General features: G+C 43.0%; 1 protein-coding gene across 2 annotated transcripts in view; it reads right to left on the reverse strand.

The window, feature by feature from the left end:
* VIT (vitrin) overlaps positions 1-12,836 on the reverse strand; it is a 101,455-nt gene extending 88,619 nt beyond the window's left edge. The window contains exon 1 of one of the 2 annotated variants that reach the window (XM_026018949.2): positions 12,283-12,836. The gene's annotated coding sequence lies outside the window, so the exon portion shown is untranslated. The remainder of the gene's footprint in view (positions 1-12,282) is intronic. The other variant, XM_026018950.2, reaches the window with a different exon arrangement.
* Between the last annotated feature and the right edge of the window lie 5,720 nt (positions 12,837-18,556).

Consider the following 18,556-nt stretch of genomic DNA (forward strand, 5'->3'; position numbering starts at 1 on the left):
TGTGCTCTGCATCAGGCTGTGTAGACTGGATGCTGTTGGCTGCCTAGGCAGAGCAACGGCGCCTCCACTTCCTCTTTCTTAACACAACCCCAATTTGATAAAAGGAATAAATATACACAGATGACTCAGAGGAAGCTGCTCCATCCCCAGATTCTGAGGTGGATCCTGATTCCCAATCTAAGCCAAGAATTGCTCATATACATTTTCCCTCTTGCTGAGGATTGCCTCAGACTTGAAGGCATCGGCACAGCAACACTCCCTAAGTGATGGCGCCTAGTTTAAGGGTGGGCCGTGTTCTGAGTTGTATCAGATGCACAGAACGGAAAGACTTAGTCTTTTGTTTTTTGGGGAGAGAAGTTGCCTCCCTTGTTGGTCTGCTGGCAGCCATCTTGTGACCATGAGACAAGTCAGTGTGAGGAAAAGGCCAATACAAAAAGGGGGAAGGTAGCCAAGTGAATCACAGAGAAATGGAGCTAGAGCTCTGCCAGTCTTGTGCCTGGGAGCTAGGCCCACCTCTGGACCACCTGACATATGAGATCATGTATTTCCCCTTCGGTTGGGCTTGCAGCTAAAAATGTTTTTCTGACTGCTTCCTAACTCACAGTACCTGTCTTTTTAACTAGAAAAGGCTGTAATAATGCCAGAGACTGTGAGATGCTGTCTCAACAATTCTCTCATCTGAGTCACCTACAAAGCTCTCGAGGAGACAGAATGGACATTATTCTCCCTATAATTCAGAGCAGTGAAGTGACTTGTCTAAGGCCAGATCTCTATTTTAGTCTCGTGCTCTTTTTACTCTATGAACCTCTCACATAACTGTTAGTGTAAATTCCAAATAATGCCATGATTTATTGTGTAATATTATCATAAAATAAAAACTCCACTCTTCATTTGTGTAGTATTTTGCATATTTAAGTGCCTGGTGACATCTAGGACTTTAATCTCAAAAGATCCCTGAGGGCACCTGTGTGGCTCAGTGGTTGAAGGTCTGCTTTTGGCTCAGGTCATGATCCCAGGGTCCTGCCATCAAGTTCCGCATCAGGAGCCCGCTTCTCCCTCTACCTAGGTCTCTGCCTCTCTCTCTGTGTGTCTCTCATGAATAAATAAATAAAATTTGAAAAAAATTTTTAAGAAGACCCCTGAAATAAATGTCTCTATAGTCAGTTGCAGAAATAACACTTGCTGAAATTAAGTGACTCAGCTGGTCTGGCAAGAAAAGATAACTGAAGTCAATCAGGATCTCCCTTGGGATTTTGGAATCCGGACCCTGAAAGCCTTGAAAACTGTAGGAGCCAACCTGAAGGCCACGTGGGATCCTAAATAGAAGGTGAAGGCAGAAAGAGAGAAGAGAAAGCCTGTGGCCCTGGGAGAAGCAGGGGGAGATGCTGCTTTGGTTTCTGGCCACCTCCCAGATCCCATTTCCAGTCTGAAGGAGGTCCAGCTGGCCTCAGCCTCCTGCGCATGACATAGATGTTTCTGGGCCCTTTGGCTCCTGCCAGTTGGCGTTGGTTTCTATTTCTTGAAGCTTTGGTTCAAACCCTTCTCATCTCTGTTGTTTTAGTTATCTGTTTCCCTGAAATGATTAGTAGCAAAATGAAAACACTTAAAATAAAAAGGGCACCTGTGTCTGCCTGCCGGTTGGTAGCATCAAGCAGGGGTTTGAGAGGCTGTATCCAGCTCTGGAGTGAGGCTCTGGGAAGAAGTGTGACAAAGAATCCCATAAGCTATGGCAGCCCACAGAGAACAAGGAACATGGCCCACCCACCTGGAGTGCTCTGGGAGGCAACCATGGGAGTGGGTAACCTTGACACTATGCCATCAGAATGTCACTGTGGGGTTCTTGGGATACTTATGACCATGGTTCAGAACCAAGAGTTCACAGCCCCTGCCCCCCAAAACTTGGCAATGTTTGAGGATATTTTTGGTTGTCACAAATCGGGGTGGGGCCTCTACCTCTAGTGGGTGGAGACCAGGGATGCTGCTAAACATCCTAAAGGGCACAGGACAGCCCCCGCAACAAAGAATTATCCAGGGTTGAGAAACTCTGGTTTGCGAGAATTTTTCCCCTCTAAGTATTTCTGAAAATGTTATGCTTACCAATGTTCCAACCTAGGAATTTTCTATAAATATAGGTGATTTTTCAAAAATAACTAAGATGTGAACAACTCAGGATCACTTTCTCCAGGACCACTTTTGATTACCAGGCACAGTCAGGTCAAATCCTAAAGCAGAGATATTTACTCGTGGGCAGTGGCTGGATGAGACAGGTCGTCCCTGTGTTCCACGACGGAGATGTGCCCATGCCGTTAGGTTCAGCGATCCATGTGGCCTGTTTCTACATGTCAGAAAACCAAAAAGGGAAAGCCTTTTTGGTGTGCATGTTGCAGACCATCATTTTGTAACTCGTTAAGAACCTGACATATGGTAATGCTTACCACATCCACAAAGGCTTCGACCAATAGTGATTTCTAGTGAGGCTGCAAACAGTAATTACGTTTCTGAAGTGGTAGTTTAGATCTTATATTGCCAGTAGGAAAAAAATACTAGTTTGCAGGCATGGCCCCAGATGAGCTCTAAAGAACTCCTTCCAAGAGTTATTTATCCTCCGTAATGGAAGGGCAGTAAATCTGGGGGAAGGGCTGAGGACCTCAGTAAAAGACGAGGTGGACCGTGACTGTTCCTCTCAGTTACTCTGGAAACCGCGTGCATTTAAAAGATTCTCATAGAGCTTTGGAAGATGAGCTTCTCTCATCAGAAGCTTCTTTACCTAATGCATTTGACACTGTGGATTAGTCTTGCCTCCTCCCAGTGGGTTTTCTCCCTTGGGCCTTGAGGTTTGTGGTTGCCAAGGGGCCATGCACTGTGAATTGGGAGCTGTGTCTTTGGATCAGTCCAGCTGCCATCCCCAGAGCCTCGACTGGCCCGAACACTCTGTGCTTTTTGGTCCGCCTTCAATTCTGAGGCACAGAAAAAACATTTTCAGGTCTTGTATAGCCTTCCAGCTGAGGTGGGAAGGAAGATGAGGGTGTGCCTGTAAGATCCATAGCATCTTCTTCTCGTCAGCCTCCTGCTAACGAGTGGGTTCATCTCAGATGACAGGGTCCCAGTTGTCCCCAGGCCGCAGAGAGGCGAGTGCAGAGCATGTTCTGGAATCCCAGCAACCAGAGGCTCCAGGGGTGGGGGGTTGGAAGGAAGCAGGGTGTGGGGGGGCTGTCACTATGGCTGAGCAATTGAGATGATGGAGGATTAAGTCCTGGCAGTCGGTGGGGACCAGCAGAAGGAGTCATTTTGAAGCAGAGGACCCAGGTCTCTAGCATGCAGTATCACACTCCAGAGGCCCTTTCCAGACCATTCTCAGGTCTGTGGGAGCCTTCCAGCCTCCTTTGATGTCTCGACAGTTTTCATCCTGCTGTCTAGTAGCCTGCTACATGAGATGGGGTCAGTTTCTTTGTTCTTCATTGGAAGCTTTAGAAGTTCGTAGTCCACCCCTATAACCACAACTTCATTTGGTGAACGCTTACCACGGGCCCCCCACTGCACCCAGGCCATCTCGTTTAATGGCCGCGCTGATCCTCCTGGCTAAGCACGACTATGCCCATTTTTCAGAGTAGGACATTGAGGTTTAGAGAATTTAGTGAGCTGTCCAAGGTTGGAATGGACACGGGGCAGCACCAGAGTCCCATCCCAGGTCTCACATTTAACCCCACTCACTGCTTCATTCTATCACCCTCCAGGATGGGTTCACCTTCCTTTTCAATCCTGACACAATCCTAGGCTTTTTGAAATACTCTACTGACAATAGTTCAGATGCACACTCTCAAATACAGACGTTGTGTGATACAGTTGTCTTGGCTGTAAGGTCAGAAGATTTTCTGATTCCTATCTGGGCCTGAACTCACATAGAGCTTTCTCTCTCACACACAAGTTATTTAGGGTAAAGTGATGCACCAGGCATATTTTTAAGTTTAACCAGGCATAACACACCCATCTAAATAAACATTTGAGTGTATTGTAATTGACTGTGTAATGAGATGTTAAAATGGGATGACCCTTTGTCTTAGCTTCAGCTGAGACTACATGAGAACCACTCCATGTTCCCAAGCGGTCTCCCTGCCGGCCCTCCCACTTCTCTCTGGTGCTCCTGCTCCCCTCCTGCATCTGGGGTGCAGGAGGAGGAGGGGAAATGCCAACAACTTTTCCTAAAGCCATCCCTGCTGTCCAGGCTCCAGCTTCCCTCTTGGCTGCTACAACGCTGGGATAGTCTGCAGGGAGGCCGTCAGCCAGGCATCCTGGCTCTTGGCCACTCTCTTTGGAAGTCCAGCTTGGGTGTCCAGTAGCCCCATCTGAAATGACTGGGTGGTTGTGTCTCTTGGGCTTGGGGGTGTCTGAGAGTGGTGTCTGGCTTGTGGTTAAGACATCTATGGGAGAGGGAAGAGCTTGTGGCAAACCCGGCTCTGTGTGAGCGTCAGCCTGGGGTCCCTCTAGGTCCTGCCCAAGCCAGGCGCGTGGAGGGCTGAGGAGGCCACAGCAGGAGGCTCGGCGGAGAGACTGCAGGTAGCTCAGAGGCTGCGTGAGGAACCGTACACCCCCAGATGTGCCAGAGCAGATCCATGTTAGCAACATCTGGGGTGCCCAACGCACTGGGAGCATCTCTGAACCCACAGAACAAGAAATGCCTGTTCGAGCCTGCCAAGCCCAAGGAGCCCGGATGCTAAGTTTATGGCAGTATCACTGACAAGGCCCTTCTGTCCCCTTACCTTTCCTCTGGGTGTGAAGATACTGTTGCCCGCAGCCGAGGGGAAGGGGGTTAGAGGACAAGGCAGAGGAAGAGAGAATTAGTCCCGCCCCCTTCCCCACAGCAGCAGTTAGGCCCAGGACAGAGAGAAACTTCAAACTGTGAAAGCCACTGTGAGGTTTTTAAGCATTATGTAAGTGCTACACCCATATTGATGACTAAACTGATTGTGCGGGGGTGTAATGTGGGTAAGGCCTTTTTAAAAATTCTGAATGTGGCCTGAAATATTAAGGGACCTACTCAGATTTCATCCAGGGCAGAGGCAAGAACTGCATGTGGAGTGTGTGACTGGACGGGGGTGGGGGGACTTCTGGGGGAACTTGAGGAGCATTAGGCTAGTGCTTTCCTTGTCTCCTTGTCCAAATACCTCGACATTACCTTTCCTCTTCATTCTCTCTGCCTGTTTCAGACAACTCAGCCCTCCCAAGCATGGTGCTACCTCAGGGCCTTTGCATTTGCTCTTTTGTCTGCCTGGATTGTTCTTCTCCCAAGCATCCACATAGGTTGCACCCCGGTTTTCTTCACCTCTTTCTCTGTTTAAATATCCCTTTATCAGACATTTATCTAATCATGCAAGGCAAATCATCACTTTCATCTCACTGCTCTGCCCAGCCCCCTTATTCTATGTTCTTAGGTTTTCATAGCCTGTAAGACTACTGGACCGCTCATGTGTGTCTGTTTATTGTGTGCTCCTCAGATCAGCAACCTCTAGGAGGATGGAGACTATTTTGTTCACTCTTCTTCCTAAGCCTGTAGAATTATGCATGGCACATGATGGTGGCCCAATAAATATTTGTTGTTCCTGTTGTTTGGTGTTGTCTCTGCTTCCCCAAATTCCTTTTACCTTTTGGACTATAGATTCACTCACTCTGTTATACAAGCAAAGCCAGTCTGGGCAAGCTGACTCACACCTTTACTTCCAAAGCCTGTTTTCTCTGTCTGGGACACAAAGGAATCCAGAGGAGGGAATTCACTTAGCATTGAGATGCCAGTGACCTGATCTCTTGGAAACTATACATTGGGTTCCCCTGAAGGAATAGTTTCTCTCTCTCTCTCTTTTTTTCTTTTTTGACTCTGAGAAGAAAGAATGCAGAAAGAGTCCCTTCTCACTATAGCCTGAAGGGTAGTTTTTATGAATTTTTACCACATGTCCACACAAAACTTTAGCCTTTCTCTCACTGAAGGGAGGAATTTGAGAAATTTTTACTAGAGTCTTGTCAGTGTAAAGCCCCTTATCAGGGAAAGTGCTTTTCTGAAGTAGTCTGAATCATTAGGAAATAAGTTTCTGTGACTTGCTGCTAACTTAGCTCTGGAGTGAAGATAAAGGACACCTTTCTAGGGACCAGCTACTCATAGGGCTTGATAACGAGGTCTGCTCCCTCAGCCTTTCCCCCGAGAGTCAGCTCTTCCCAAAACACCTGAAAAGCATTCTTAAGTCAGGAGCTCATGTACAAATGACAGAAATAAAAACCTCTCTTCTTGACAGCCCATCTCCTGTGAGGTCCTTGTTCCTACTCCTCCCCATCACTATGACTCCTGTGTCTCTACTTGCAGAAAAGGAATGGTTTCTCTGGAATTTCCTTGGCTTGAAAGTGATGTTTTTAGGGATGGCAAAGATTAATTTGGTGCAGTGACAGAAGAACCAGGACCATGTGCACTTGTTGCCTGGTATGTTAAGAACGCGAACTTTAGAAACAAACTGCTGGGGTTTGAGGTTGAACTCCATTGCTTACTAGCTGTGTGACCTTGGACAACTCCCTTAACTTCTCAGTGCCCCAGATTTCTCATCTGGAGAATAGGAGCAGTTACAACCTACCTCATAGGATTGCTGTTAGGATTAAATGAGTGAATATATGAAGAGAGCTTAAACCAGTGTCTGTCTGGCACACAAGAAAGCTGTGTGGGTGCTAGCAAATACTATTTTTTATTGTTCAGTGGTGATTAATCATAAGTACCATCATAGTTCTCATCATTTTTATCTATATCCTCTTGCACTTAGACTCTAGCTGAAGACTTTACAGAGGTGAAGCAACCAATTGAATCTTTCTCAACAAGGTGCTGCCCAGGTTAATCATGGCTTGATTTGGGGACTTGTTGGTGAAGGAACCACATGGGTTTGTGACTACCATTAAGCTAAATTCTTCTAGGGCCCCAGAGAGGGAGCAATTCTACACTTGTGTTCCTGCCTTTTCTCTCAGAGATTTATAAGGATCTCCTACCCATTCTCATGAAAATCTTCTAGATGACTGTAGGACAACTGAACCAATCGAATGGCTGAGGGATGATATCTAGTATTTTTTAAAAGGAATTGCAAAAAGCATCTAGTGAAGCCATAGGAAGCAGGATTGAGGCTACCCATCTTAAAAAATTGTAACACCAAAATAAAACACAAACACCAAAATATTCCCTACCCTGAATCTAAGCCAAACCATTATTTCCTTTGTTCCAAGGCCATGGCTTGTAGGTTTGACTTAGAAAAGGACTTTGGCATCCCATTATCTCAGTTCACCTTTCTCCCTCAAGGTATTAGCCCTGGAATGTGGCAATGGATTTCAGCTGAGCCACAACACCTGCTGCTTGGGTGATTTGCCGCGTGCAGGTTGCCACATGATGTGCAGCTTTTATAGATCTCAACTCAGAGCATCACCTGGTGCCTGCTTTGTGCACTTCCCAAGCAGCCCCAAGCACTTTAGATAGGCAGTCTCTAAGGATTTCTTCAAGATTTGCAGACTGTTGAAGTGGAAAAGTTTTCTAGTTGATTAAAAACAAATTCTAAATCCCGTATCCGCAACTGTTTGTTTAATGGTTGAGGTAACCGTAGAAAAATGCAATAAACAAGACAGAAATAGTCTTTGCTCCATTGTGAACATGGGGCCCTGGGAATCTCATTGGATTTTGATCCTTCACCTCCTGGTCTGTAAACAGGAACTCATCTAGGTGATCTCAGACTGACTTAAGTGTGTGAGTGTGTGTATTTTTTAATTAAAATTTAATGCTTCAGTTCCAGAATTTGTTTGGTTCTTTTTTTATGTCATCCGTGTCTTTGTTGAGTTTATTTTGTTCTTGTAATGTTTTCCTGATGTCATTAAATTCTTTAGCTGTATTCTCTTATGAATTCTTTGTTGGGGTAGTTCATGTATCTCCATTTCTTGAGGGTCAGTTAGTTACTGGAAGTTTACTGTGTTCCTCTGGCAATGTCATTTCCCTGGTTCTTAATGAGGCTCATAGCTTTGGATAGGTATACAGTTACCTCTTCTAGACTGTATGGCCTGACTCCAGTGAGGAATGTTACTTTGGTCAGGTGACTTCACGGACGGATAGAGGTGTGCTGGGGTAGGCAGGTGGTGCAAGGCAACAAGTGTAGGGGCTCGTGGTAGCTCTAGTTCCAGGGAGGTGTGATGTCTTGACAGCTCTGGCTGCTGGGGTCCACAACATTGACAACTGAGTAGTCCTTGCTGAGCATGTTGGGGTATCTGCAAAGGCTGTTTGAGTCCTTAGTGATACCTCAGGATCCAGAGGCTAGAGACCAGGGCAGGCAGTGGTGATGGCCAGTGCTGGTGGTGTGCACGCAGAGGCTTCCAGGGTCTGTTGTGGGTGGGCCAGGTGCAGACACATATGTCATGGCAAGGGTCAGGCCCACCTGCTGGTGCACTAGCAGGTGTAGGTCCCTGATCGTCCTCGTGTACTCCTGTGGCTGCAGTCTCGCCATGGACTGTGAACAGCAGTAGAGGCTGGTGACAGGAGTCAGGCCAGCAGGGTACAGGTGCACAGCTGGATTGGCTAGCTGCAGGTGAGCCCAGTGGTACAGGTAAGTGACAGGAGTTAGGGTTGGATCCTGGCTGACAAGTGGCTGCAGAGGCCCTGGCTATGGGCATGCGCTCCTGCAGCTTAATTAAAAATTAATAGCCAGCACCATATCAAACGGCCATTTCTGATGCTTCACTTAAATTTGTCCTGGTCTGTTGCTCCTTTCTTTACCTATTCCCTGCACTGACAGAAGCTGCCCATCATCACATGCACCCGGACCTTTTGTACCTGCAAAATGGAGCAGGTTCCCTGTGCAATTCTCCTGCCCACCCTCCTTACGTTCAGAGGGTCAGGGATTCCACCCACCTTCCACAGACCACAGAGGGACCCATTCTTAGGCAAAGAGAGGGGGGCCTTTGGGGTTTCTCAGATTACAGGCATCACAGAGCTTGCCTCTCTTTGCTGATTGATTAATTAGCTCACATCCTCTGGACAAAGAAATGGCAACACGTGTCTAATAATTATATTAATATCACATAATTTCACAAATCCATTTGCTTACCACATCCACAAAGTTAATGTTTAAAAGTCTGAAGAATATTACAACTGATTTGTTTCACAGCTGATCTTATTTCTTCATTCTAGTCATATATAATAAAGAAGAGATTTCTAACATTCGGTGCTGATGGTGTAGCAAGCACTAATTGAAGCTTGTTGCCACAATCCTATGAGGAAGGTGCTAATAACAGACACCTTTTACAGATGAGAAAACTGAGACCCAAGGAAGTGTAAGGAACTTGCCGAAGTTAAGACATTTAAGGAAGGCCAGATCCTCCTGCCAGACAAACTTCCACAGGATCCACATAGCACAGGAGGGCCACGTGGCCTTGGCCTTGCATGGAAGGCCTTAAATTTAGGTATTTGACATTATCTCCACATGAGGGTACACAGATAAGTCATAGAAATGCACCAGAAGGGGTGCAAGGGTGGCTCTCTCTCTCTCTCTCTCTCTCTTTTTTTTTTTTTTTTTAAAGATTTTCTATCTATTCATTCATAAGAGACACAGAGAGAAGGGCAGAGACACAGACAGAGGAACAAGCAGGCTCCCTGCAGGGAGCCTGATGCGAGACTCCATCCTAGGACCCAGGGACCACAGCCTGAGCTGAAGGCAGACGCCCAACCACCGAGCCACCCAAACATCCCTGCATTGTGCTCCCTGCTCAGCGAGAAGTCTGCTTCTTCTTCTCCCTCTGCCTACCACTCCCCCTGATTGTGCTTTCTCATTCTCTCTCTAATAAATAAATAAAATCTTAAAAAAAAAAAGAAATGCACCAGAAAACTGAAGAAGTCTGTTATACAGTTTGGACCACACTGTCCTTAGTAATATTATATTATAATATTATATTATATTATATTATATTATATTTATTATTATATTATAGTAAATATATACACAGTTATATATTTATTATATTATATTATATTATATTATATTATATTATATTATATTATATTATATTATATTTATTATTATATTATAGTAAATATATACACAGTTGTGTTACACTTATAGAATATGCAATTACAGTACATTTCACTTGTGTATATGTCAAAAAGTTTTAGGTTAGGTAAACATAAATATTTTTAATATACCACAGGTTCCAAACCCCACTTTGATACTTCTTCACTTCTTAATATACAGAGGCCTGCCCATATTTGATACTGGAGAGGTCCCAGTGCACAGAGCCATAGTGTTAGGAGGGAAACTTAGAAACTATCTTGTCCACCTTCTTCATTTCCTATGTGAGGACATGGAGACTCAGAGATGTTGAGTAACCTCCCCCAGGTCACACAGCTAGAATGCCCTACTGACAGATCAGTGTGTGCTCTGTCCTGTACCCACTGCTGTACAACCTGGCTTATGCTTCCAAGTAAAGCAAGGAGAGAAGTTATACACGTGGGCACAAGTAACATCCCGGAGGCCACAAAACATTTATTTTGAAATCAATGACTCCTTCCAGTGTAATCTGTTTTTGAATACATGGGGTGGGGGGACGATTACATTTCTATAGAGCTCTTCATGTTTCCAAACCCTTTGGAGCTGAGAATCAGTATTGGACCTCATGACCACCCTGGGAGAGGTGTGGGCAGACATTGCTATTTCTGCTTTTCTGATGGGAAAACAAAAACCAAGAGATGCCACATACCTTTCCCAAGATAACACAGCCAGGTAGTGACAGAACTGTTACCTGGCTTGGAACAGTGCGCCCAACCCTACTACTTTTCTGTGTACCAATATGTCATACAGGAATTACAGATGAGAAGAGCACAAGTATTCCTAATGTTATTCATAAGCCATCTTAAACCCCATGTATTTTTTTTCTGAAAGAAACTATTCTTCATGTAATCAGTAAGTTGGCAAAAAAGATAACTAGATTTTCCAAGTGATATTCATAAAGTAAATGCTATTTCAGGATAGATACTAAGCATTTCCAATGTTCCTTAGGTGTTTCCTTTCCATGGTAAAGTGTAAGATATATTTAAATCAAGCTTAGTCTGGGAAACTAGCACATTGCAATTAAAAATGCAGCCCTTTAGTCTTGCAATTCTCTGTCAAAAGCCCTTTCACAAAAGAGGGTATTTTAATTCAAAAAATAAAAGACAGACACTTCCAGCTTTCCTTACCGGAGGATGCATAGTTACCATTTGCAGCTAACACATATAACGAGAAAATACACAAATAGCGTCTGATCTTGCTTTGCTATGGGGTGTTTTCATCTTTCAAGAGACGAGGGAAAAACAACCTCAGAACTTTACCACCAAAACTTCCAAATTTATTGCAACACAACGTAATGGCAAAATGCTATTTTCTTAGCGCTCACATTTTTGAATAACCACCATGGCCAAGAATGCCTGGTTTTATTTTTACAATAAACCCAAAGAAAATCTGGAATTCCACTCTCAATCTGGGGATGGCAAAGATGCCTGGGTTTTTTGGAGCAAACCATTGAGGCTAACTGTTCAATCTTATCCTCTCTGTTTAACCTGTGCTTGAGGCATTTATTTCATGTTTATACTGGTTTGACACAAATCATGCTTAAAAGAGATTTCGTACCCGGTTTCGCTGTGCAAAGTTGAGCTACAATAGTAGACTTAACAATGCCAGCCCTTTCTGGGGCTTATCAGTTAAAGAAGCATTCAGCCTAAGAAAACACTTCTAGTGGAAACAAGATACAGAATTGTACATCTAGCCACATTCCACTGAGATCTGTCTGAGAGAAGTTTAGATCCACGCTAAATAATTTCTCTTCACTTAGCATCAATGAATCCCTTTCTTGCACTGCTTTTCATCCATTGTTGGAAGCAATTTGTTACATTGCTATCATATTCCATAGAGGAAGCAAGGTATAAAAACGGGCAGCAGAATAAAGAGACTTAGGTCATACTTTTCAACTTATTTTAACCATCATTAAATTGGTTTAAAAATATGTTCAAAAATTTTATTCTGATCTTATCTCAGCACAATTTAGTTATAGTTGATATACATAATATTAGTCATTTACAAGGATGTCAATTACCCCCACTCCCCTCCCAATTCTCCTAAGACTAAAGTTTGTACAGACTGATGACTTGGTCAAGGTATACATTGTACTTTCTTAAAGATAAATACACTTTAAAGTTTTTATAATAAGGAATGGAAAGCAAACTATCTACATAGCTTAGTAATTCATCAGACATACCTTGTTTGAAGAAAGCAATTTTTTTTCAAAAATTTTCCACCACACAGAATGGATATCCTTTTTTCCTTAAGCTTTTCTGCATCACAAATTCCATCCAAATTATTCTAAAGAAGAAACAAGGAGAGGTCCAAGCAACTTTTCTCTTTTCTCAGAGGAGCTAATCAAACATTCCCATCAACCTCTCAGCACTTTGAAAAGCACATTTAGCCACACACACACACACACACACATGCACATGCTCACACACACACACACTCTCACACACTGCTTCTCACACTGGTTTTAGTGCTGAATTAGGCGGTCCTCTTTCAAATTTCCACTCCCACTTGCTTTTCTTTGGGGTAAGGATTTCTAAATATTCATTTCTAGCCTAAAGCACACATTTTCAGTAAGCAAATTCTATAATTAGAAATTCTAAAAAGCAGAAGAGACGTGCTTAGAAAAAATGGGAAATAAAAAGTAGGCTTTAAAAAGGACTTAAACGGGGCAATTAAATTTTCTCTTTCTTTTTCAAATGCTAGTGAGCAGCTGATTAAACTGCATAAGGAAAGAACACTGTGCCAATACAAAGCTGGTCCTACTGGACTCTCAGTCTTGGAGTTGAAAACACTTTTCCTACATAGTAATGTTATTTGTTTATTTTTTTCTTTGTTTAGCTCGCTTAGGTCCTTTCTGCATTTTGGCAAGCTTAATGAAATGACTGTAGTCCATGCTGCTAGTAACGGGACACAAGATAAGAATAGTGGAAGGCAAAACCTGACTCATGTTTCAAAAAACTGATGGTGGCGAGCTTACATCATAAGTGAAATCTGCCGATTTTAGTTATTATTGGTATCACCGATTAAACTGAAGGGATTCAGATGCAAAACATATATCAGCATATCACACCATTAAAACACACACACACACACACACACACACACACACACACACACACACACGGAAATGCACATCTGGCACTCCTGGAGATTCAAATGTGTATCACCCTAACAGAGCATCTTCTCTCCAGCAGGGCGGGAGGTAGCACAGAGCCATTCCTCCTCCTGCTGGGGAGTATGCACTCACGCAGCCCCAGAGGAGAATCCTCCCTCCCAGCAGCCCTACCTGTGGGCTCTGAGATAGTTCCTTATTTAAGATTAAGGTTGGAATGCTATTTAGCTTTTTTCCCCTCCATTTGGTTCTGCCTTTAAATTATTTCTTAATCCTATTTCTTCCTCCAAAAAACCCTGGGCCTAAGACCATTGGCAGTTAAGAATGGTGCTGCCACACATGGAGGATGTCTTGCTTCTACCATCAGGGAGTCAGGGAAGGTTCAGATGAAATGGCAGCCCAGAGAGTATTAACGATGATAATAATAATTGCCTTTTTTTTTAATCAAATGCTTACTTTTGCTAGGAATGGTGATAGTCCTCTACATTTATCACCTCATTTAACACTTAGAAGAACCTGGAAAGGCCACTACTATTACTCCATTCCTCAGATAAGAGACCTGAGGCTCAAAGAGATAGTAACTTTTCCAGGGTCACCCAGACAGAAAGGTAACAACTGGCATTCAAATTCAAGGCTGTCTGATTCAGAGGCAACTTGCTGTGTTAGCTTCCATATTAGTCTGGAGCTTCTTCTCTTTTGTTAATTTATTTTCTTATGTTGAATAAGGCAGAAATCAAATGCAAATGTATTGAAAAGCATACGAAGAGATGCTCAAAGACAAGTACAAATTAAAAACAATGATGTTTGCCATGATGAAAAATTCTGGAACTACTAATTACCCCTCATACATGGGGAATGTGTTCCAATACCCCTAGTAGACACCTGAAACTGATGATAGTACTGAATCTTAATACATACTATGTTTTTTTCCTATATCTGCATACCTATGATAAATTTTAACTTAGAAATTAAGCACAGATCAACAATAACAAGTAATAGAATAGAACAATTATAGCAATATACTGTAATAAAATTTATATGAATGCGATCACTCCCTCTCAAAATATCTTACAGTACTGTACTCTTCCTGTAATGGTACAAGATAGTAAGGTGCCTGCACAGAATGAGATGAAAGACAGAGGTATCGTGATATAGCATTAGGCTACTATTGACCCTTAGGTGATTCATTGGAAAGATCATCTGTCTCCAGACCAGGTTGACCTTGGATAAGAGAAACCACAGATAAGAGAGACTACTATGGATATTGATGGTTGTGTATTATAAATGTAATTAATGCTAATGCGTTAATGAACCTAAAATGGTTAGACTAGTGAATGTGTTGTTATATATGTTTCATAATAAAAAGAGAGAAAGAGGGACACTCAGTGGCTGAGTGTCTGCCTTTGGCTCAGGTTGTGATCCCTGGGTCCTGGGATCAGGTCCCACATCAGGCTCCCTGAGGGGAGCCTGCTTCTCCCTCTGCCTATGTCTCTGCCTCTCTCTCTGTGTCTCATGAATAAATAAATAACATCTTTTTAAAAATAGAGAAAGAGAAATCCTCTTTTATTTTTAAAAATTTTTAAAAAGATTCATTTATTTGAGAGAGAGAGAGAGAGCGAGAGAGCGAGAGAGCGAGCACAGAGGGTAGGGACAGGGGGAGAGGGAGAGAGAAACCCAAACAAGCTAAACACTGAGCACGCAGCCTGATGCGTGGCTCAATCTCACAACCCTGAGATCATGAACTGAGCCAAAACCAAGAGCTGGACACTTAACCAACTGCACCCCCAGGTGCCCAAGAAATTCCCTTTTAAAAAAAGTACTGAAGGGGCACTTAGGTGGTTCAGTCAGTTAACCATCTGCCTTTGCCTCAGGACAGGATCCTGGGATCTTGGGATCCAGGCCCACATGGTCAGGCTCCCTGCGCAGCGGGGAGCCTGCTTCTCCCTCTCCCCCTGACTGCTGCTCCCCCTCCTTGTGCTCACCTTCTCTGAATAAATAAAATCTTTAAAAATATTGTTTAAAAAGTCATGAAATATCACCTATTTTCATTAGATGAACAAAAATGAGAAAGCTGGAAAATGCCCATGGCAGACATATGGTGGCCCTACTGGGTTGCTGGTGATGTGGGCAGATGTGACTATTCTAGAGAGCCATCCCAAGTACTTAGTCACAGTATATGTGTGCCCAGGGACCCGGGAGCCCTCCTTGTAGGCTTCAGTGAGTAGTCTTCAGTGAGCTTCTTGCACAGGGCCAAGAGAAGTCCATCCCTGGAGAACCAAGGAGTTAAGTATGGGACATGCGCAGTATGAAATATTTTGCAGCAGCTAGAAACAAAGGACTATGTGTGGGGTTTGAACATCAATTCCTTGGGGCCAGATCACCTAAGTCTGACTCTTGGTTTTGGCACCTGACATTTGACAAGTAATCTAACCTCTCTGTTTCTTAGTTTCTTCAACTATAAAATGGGAAAAATAATAAAACCTGTATCACAGAATTATGACAATTAAGGGAATTAATACTTGTAAAGTTTTTGGAATCTTACCTCGTGTGAGGCAAATACAATATTAGTGTTGTTTAAATAAGCCTGATGCACATAAACAATACTATATTCATTTTGTGTTGCTGGGTGACAAATAACCACAAGTTAGTGTCTTAAGACAATACTCGGTTACTGTCTCACAGTTCTGTAGGTGGGAAGTCCTGGTGTGGTGTGACTGGCTTCTCTGCTCAGGGTCTCACAGGCTGAAATCAAAATGTTGGCTGGACTGGGCTCTTACCTAGATCCTCTGAGAATCTACCTTCAGGTGGCTCAGGTTGTTGGCAAAATTTGGTCCTTTGTAGTAGTGGGTTGAGGTCCCTCAAGGGTTGAGGTCCAGGAAACTGAGGTCCTCAGTTTCTTGCTGGCTGTCAGCCAGAGGCTGCTCTGAACTCCAGAGGCCATCCGACTCCTTGCCACATGGCTCCCTCTGTCTTTAAACCATCCAGGGCATGTTGCATCCTTTACATGCTTGGCTCTTCTCTGACTTTCTCTTCTGCAAATGGACCAGAGAAAATTGCTTTTCTAGGGCCTCTGTGATCAGTGTAGGCCCACTGGGATAATCTTATCTAAATGTCAACTGATTAGGAACTATAATTACATCTGTGATCTTGCTTTGCAATGGGACATAACATAATCGTGTCCTACAGGCAAAGATCCTGGGCCATTTTAGAACTCTGCCTACCACAGCTATTGATTTTACAAACATTACTTTGAGGGAAAGTAAGAACCAGAATGAGAAACATAATACCGGAATGATTAATTTTATGCGTCAATTTTATGTGTCTAACTTACTGACTGCAGATCCTGGATTTCTCAGCCTCCCTGTTAGCCAATTCCTTACAGTAAATCTCTCTCTCTCTCTCTCTCTCTCTCTTTCCTTTTGATTCTGTTTCTCTGGAGAACCAAGACTACTACAAATGCAATTATGAAAATGAAAATGTACATAAAACAACAGCATACATTTTGCAGGAACACTTGTCGGTGAATGTATACTCAGCAGACCCATGGTCTTCTGAGCCTCGTACTTGCTATTGCTGATGGCTTCTTTTGGGTATCTGCATGGATTACATGCTCAGTTTCTCCACAGCTTTGCTCAAATGTCAAGTCCCGAATGAGGCTCTGCTTGGATACCCTGTTTAAGATAGCCCCTCACCCCCCAGCATTTCCTCTTCCTCTCCTCTGCTTTATTTTTCTCAGAGTGCTTATTACATTTTAACAATATTTACTACTTAATTTTTCATTGTGCATCCTCTACTAGATTGTAGGCTCTGGGAAGATAGAGGTTTTTTATCTGTTTTAGTAACTGACATATTATTCCTAGCTATTTGAACTGATGCATACTAGATATACAGTATGTATTAGTTAAATGCTTACAAATACATTAAAATGCTTACCTGGGGGGGGAGGGAATTAGAGTGGCAAATTGGGATACAATGGAATAAAAAACATTATAGTAGAAGTCCCAGAGTCTTGTGTGGACCAGTGATAATGGTGCTGAGAACTGACTGGACCCTTCACACCCAAGGCCAGCAGCAGCAGCCATGCCTGAGCAAAGGTCAAGCTGGGAGCATCAGGGAAATCTCTGAATCTCTTTAATGAAAACAAGATCACAGCTTCCTGGTAAGTGGCCTTGAGCTTGCTACTCAGCATAAACTGAACTTCTAGATTGTTTCTGGTTGAGAACAGAATTGGTGATATTCGGGTTTTCCTACATTACTGCTTGAGATTCTGTTTCACTTATAAATCACCTATGGATGCTTGAAAGCATAAGTTCTCTCCTAAATAACTATTTGTCACTACATAAACTTAGTGTCCCAGTCTTTACTGTATCTAGCACAAAAACTCCAATCTCTTAGAACATTCTCTATTAAAAGTTTTTATTATTGTCATAAACATTGAACTTGATGGCTCTTTAAAATACTGCCTCATTTTTTTTTTTTCCACTCTGGAGATAGAACTCAGAGAAATCAATGCCCTCTTCATATCACAAATCCAGTATTTTATGTGACTTTTAAAAATGCAGGATGGCAATTTAAGAGTCTAAGTAATGAGGTAGCCTTTTCAGACCCTCCTGATACTTTTACTGTGAGCAAGTATAAAACAGAAGAGTTACGCCTTTTATTACACAAGTTCACTGAAATGTCTAAGGCGGCATCATGTTTGATGCTACATCAATTTTTCATAGAAATATGGTTTGCCTTGGACTCTTTTACAATAGTTTTGAGACTTTTTCTCCCTGAACTTTAGTACAAGCTTACAGCAATGATCAGGTGTTACTTCTGTTTCCTAGACACTTGAACATTACTTCTAAGTACACCTGTTTTGTGTAGTGTCATTGTGAAATGGAAAATTTGCTACCATAATTAACTTTTGTTAAATTTATATTATTGCTGGAATGTCTGGGTGGCTCAGTGGTTGAGCATCTGCCTTCAGCTCAGGGTGTGATCCCAGGGTCTTGGGATGGAGTCCCGCAACGGGCTCCCCGTGGGGAGCCTGCTTCTCCCTCTGCCTATGTCTCTGCCTCTCTCTCTGTGTGTCTCTCATGAATAAATAAATAAATTCTTTTAAGTAGAATTTATATTATTGCTGTCTATTGGAAGCTATGGTGTTATTACAAGAAAAACATTTGTTCAAAAAAATGGAGGGAGTCAAACTGAGTGGGTGGATAACTTCTAAATAGGTAGACTATGGGTAGCCAAAGAGATTTTGCCACAGAATGTAAAAGAGCCTCCAAAACTGGAAGAAAGAATTCTTAAGAATATATCAGAGGGGAAAAATTGATTAGAGTTTAGATAGGAGTTATTG

Source organism: Vulpes vulpes, chromosome 8, assembly GCF_048418805.1.
Source record: "Vulpes vulpes isolate BD-2025 chromosome 8, VulVul3, whole genome shotgun sequence".
NCBI classification, from domain to species: domain Eukaryota; kingdom Metazoa; phylum Chordata; class Mammalia; order Carnivora; family Canidae; genus Vulpes; species Vulpes vulpes.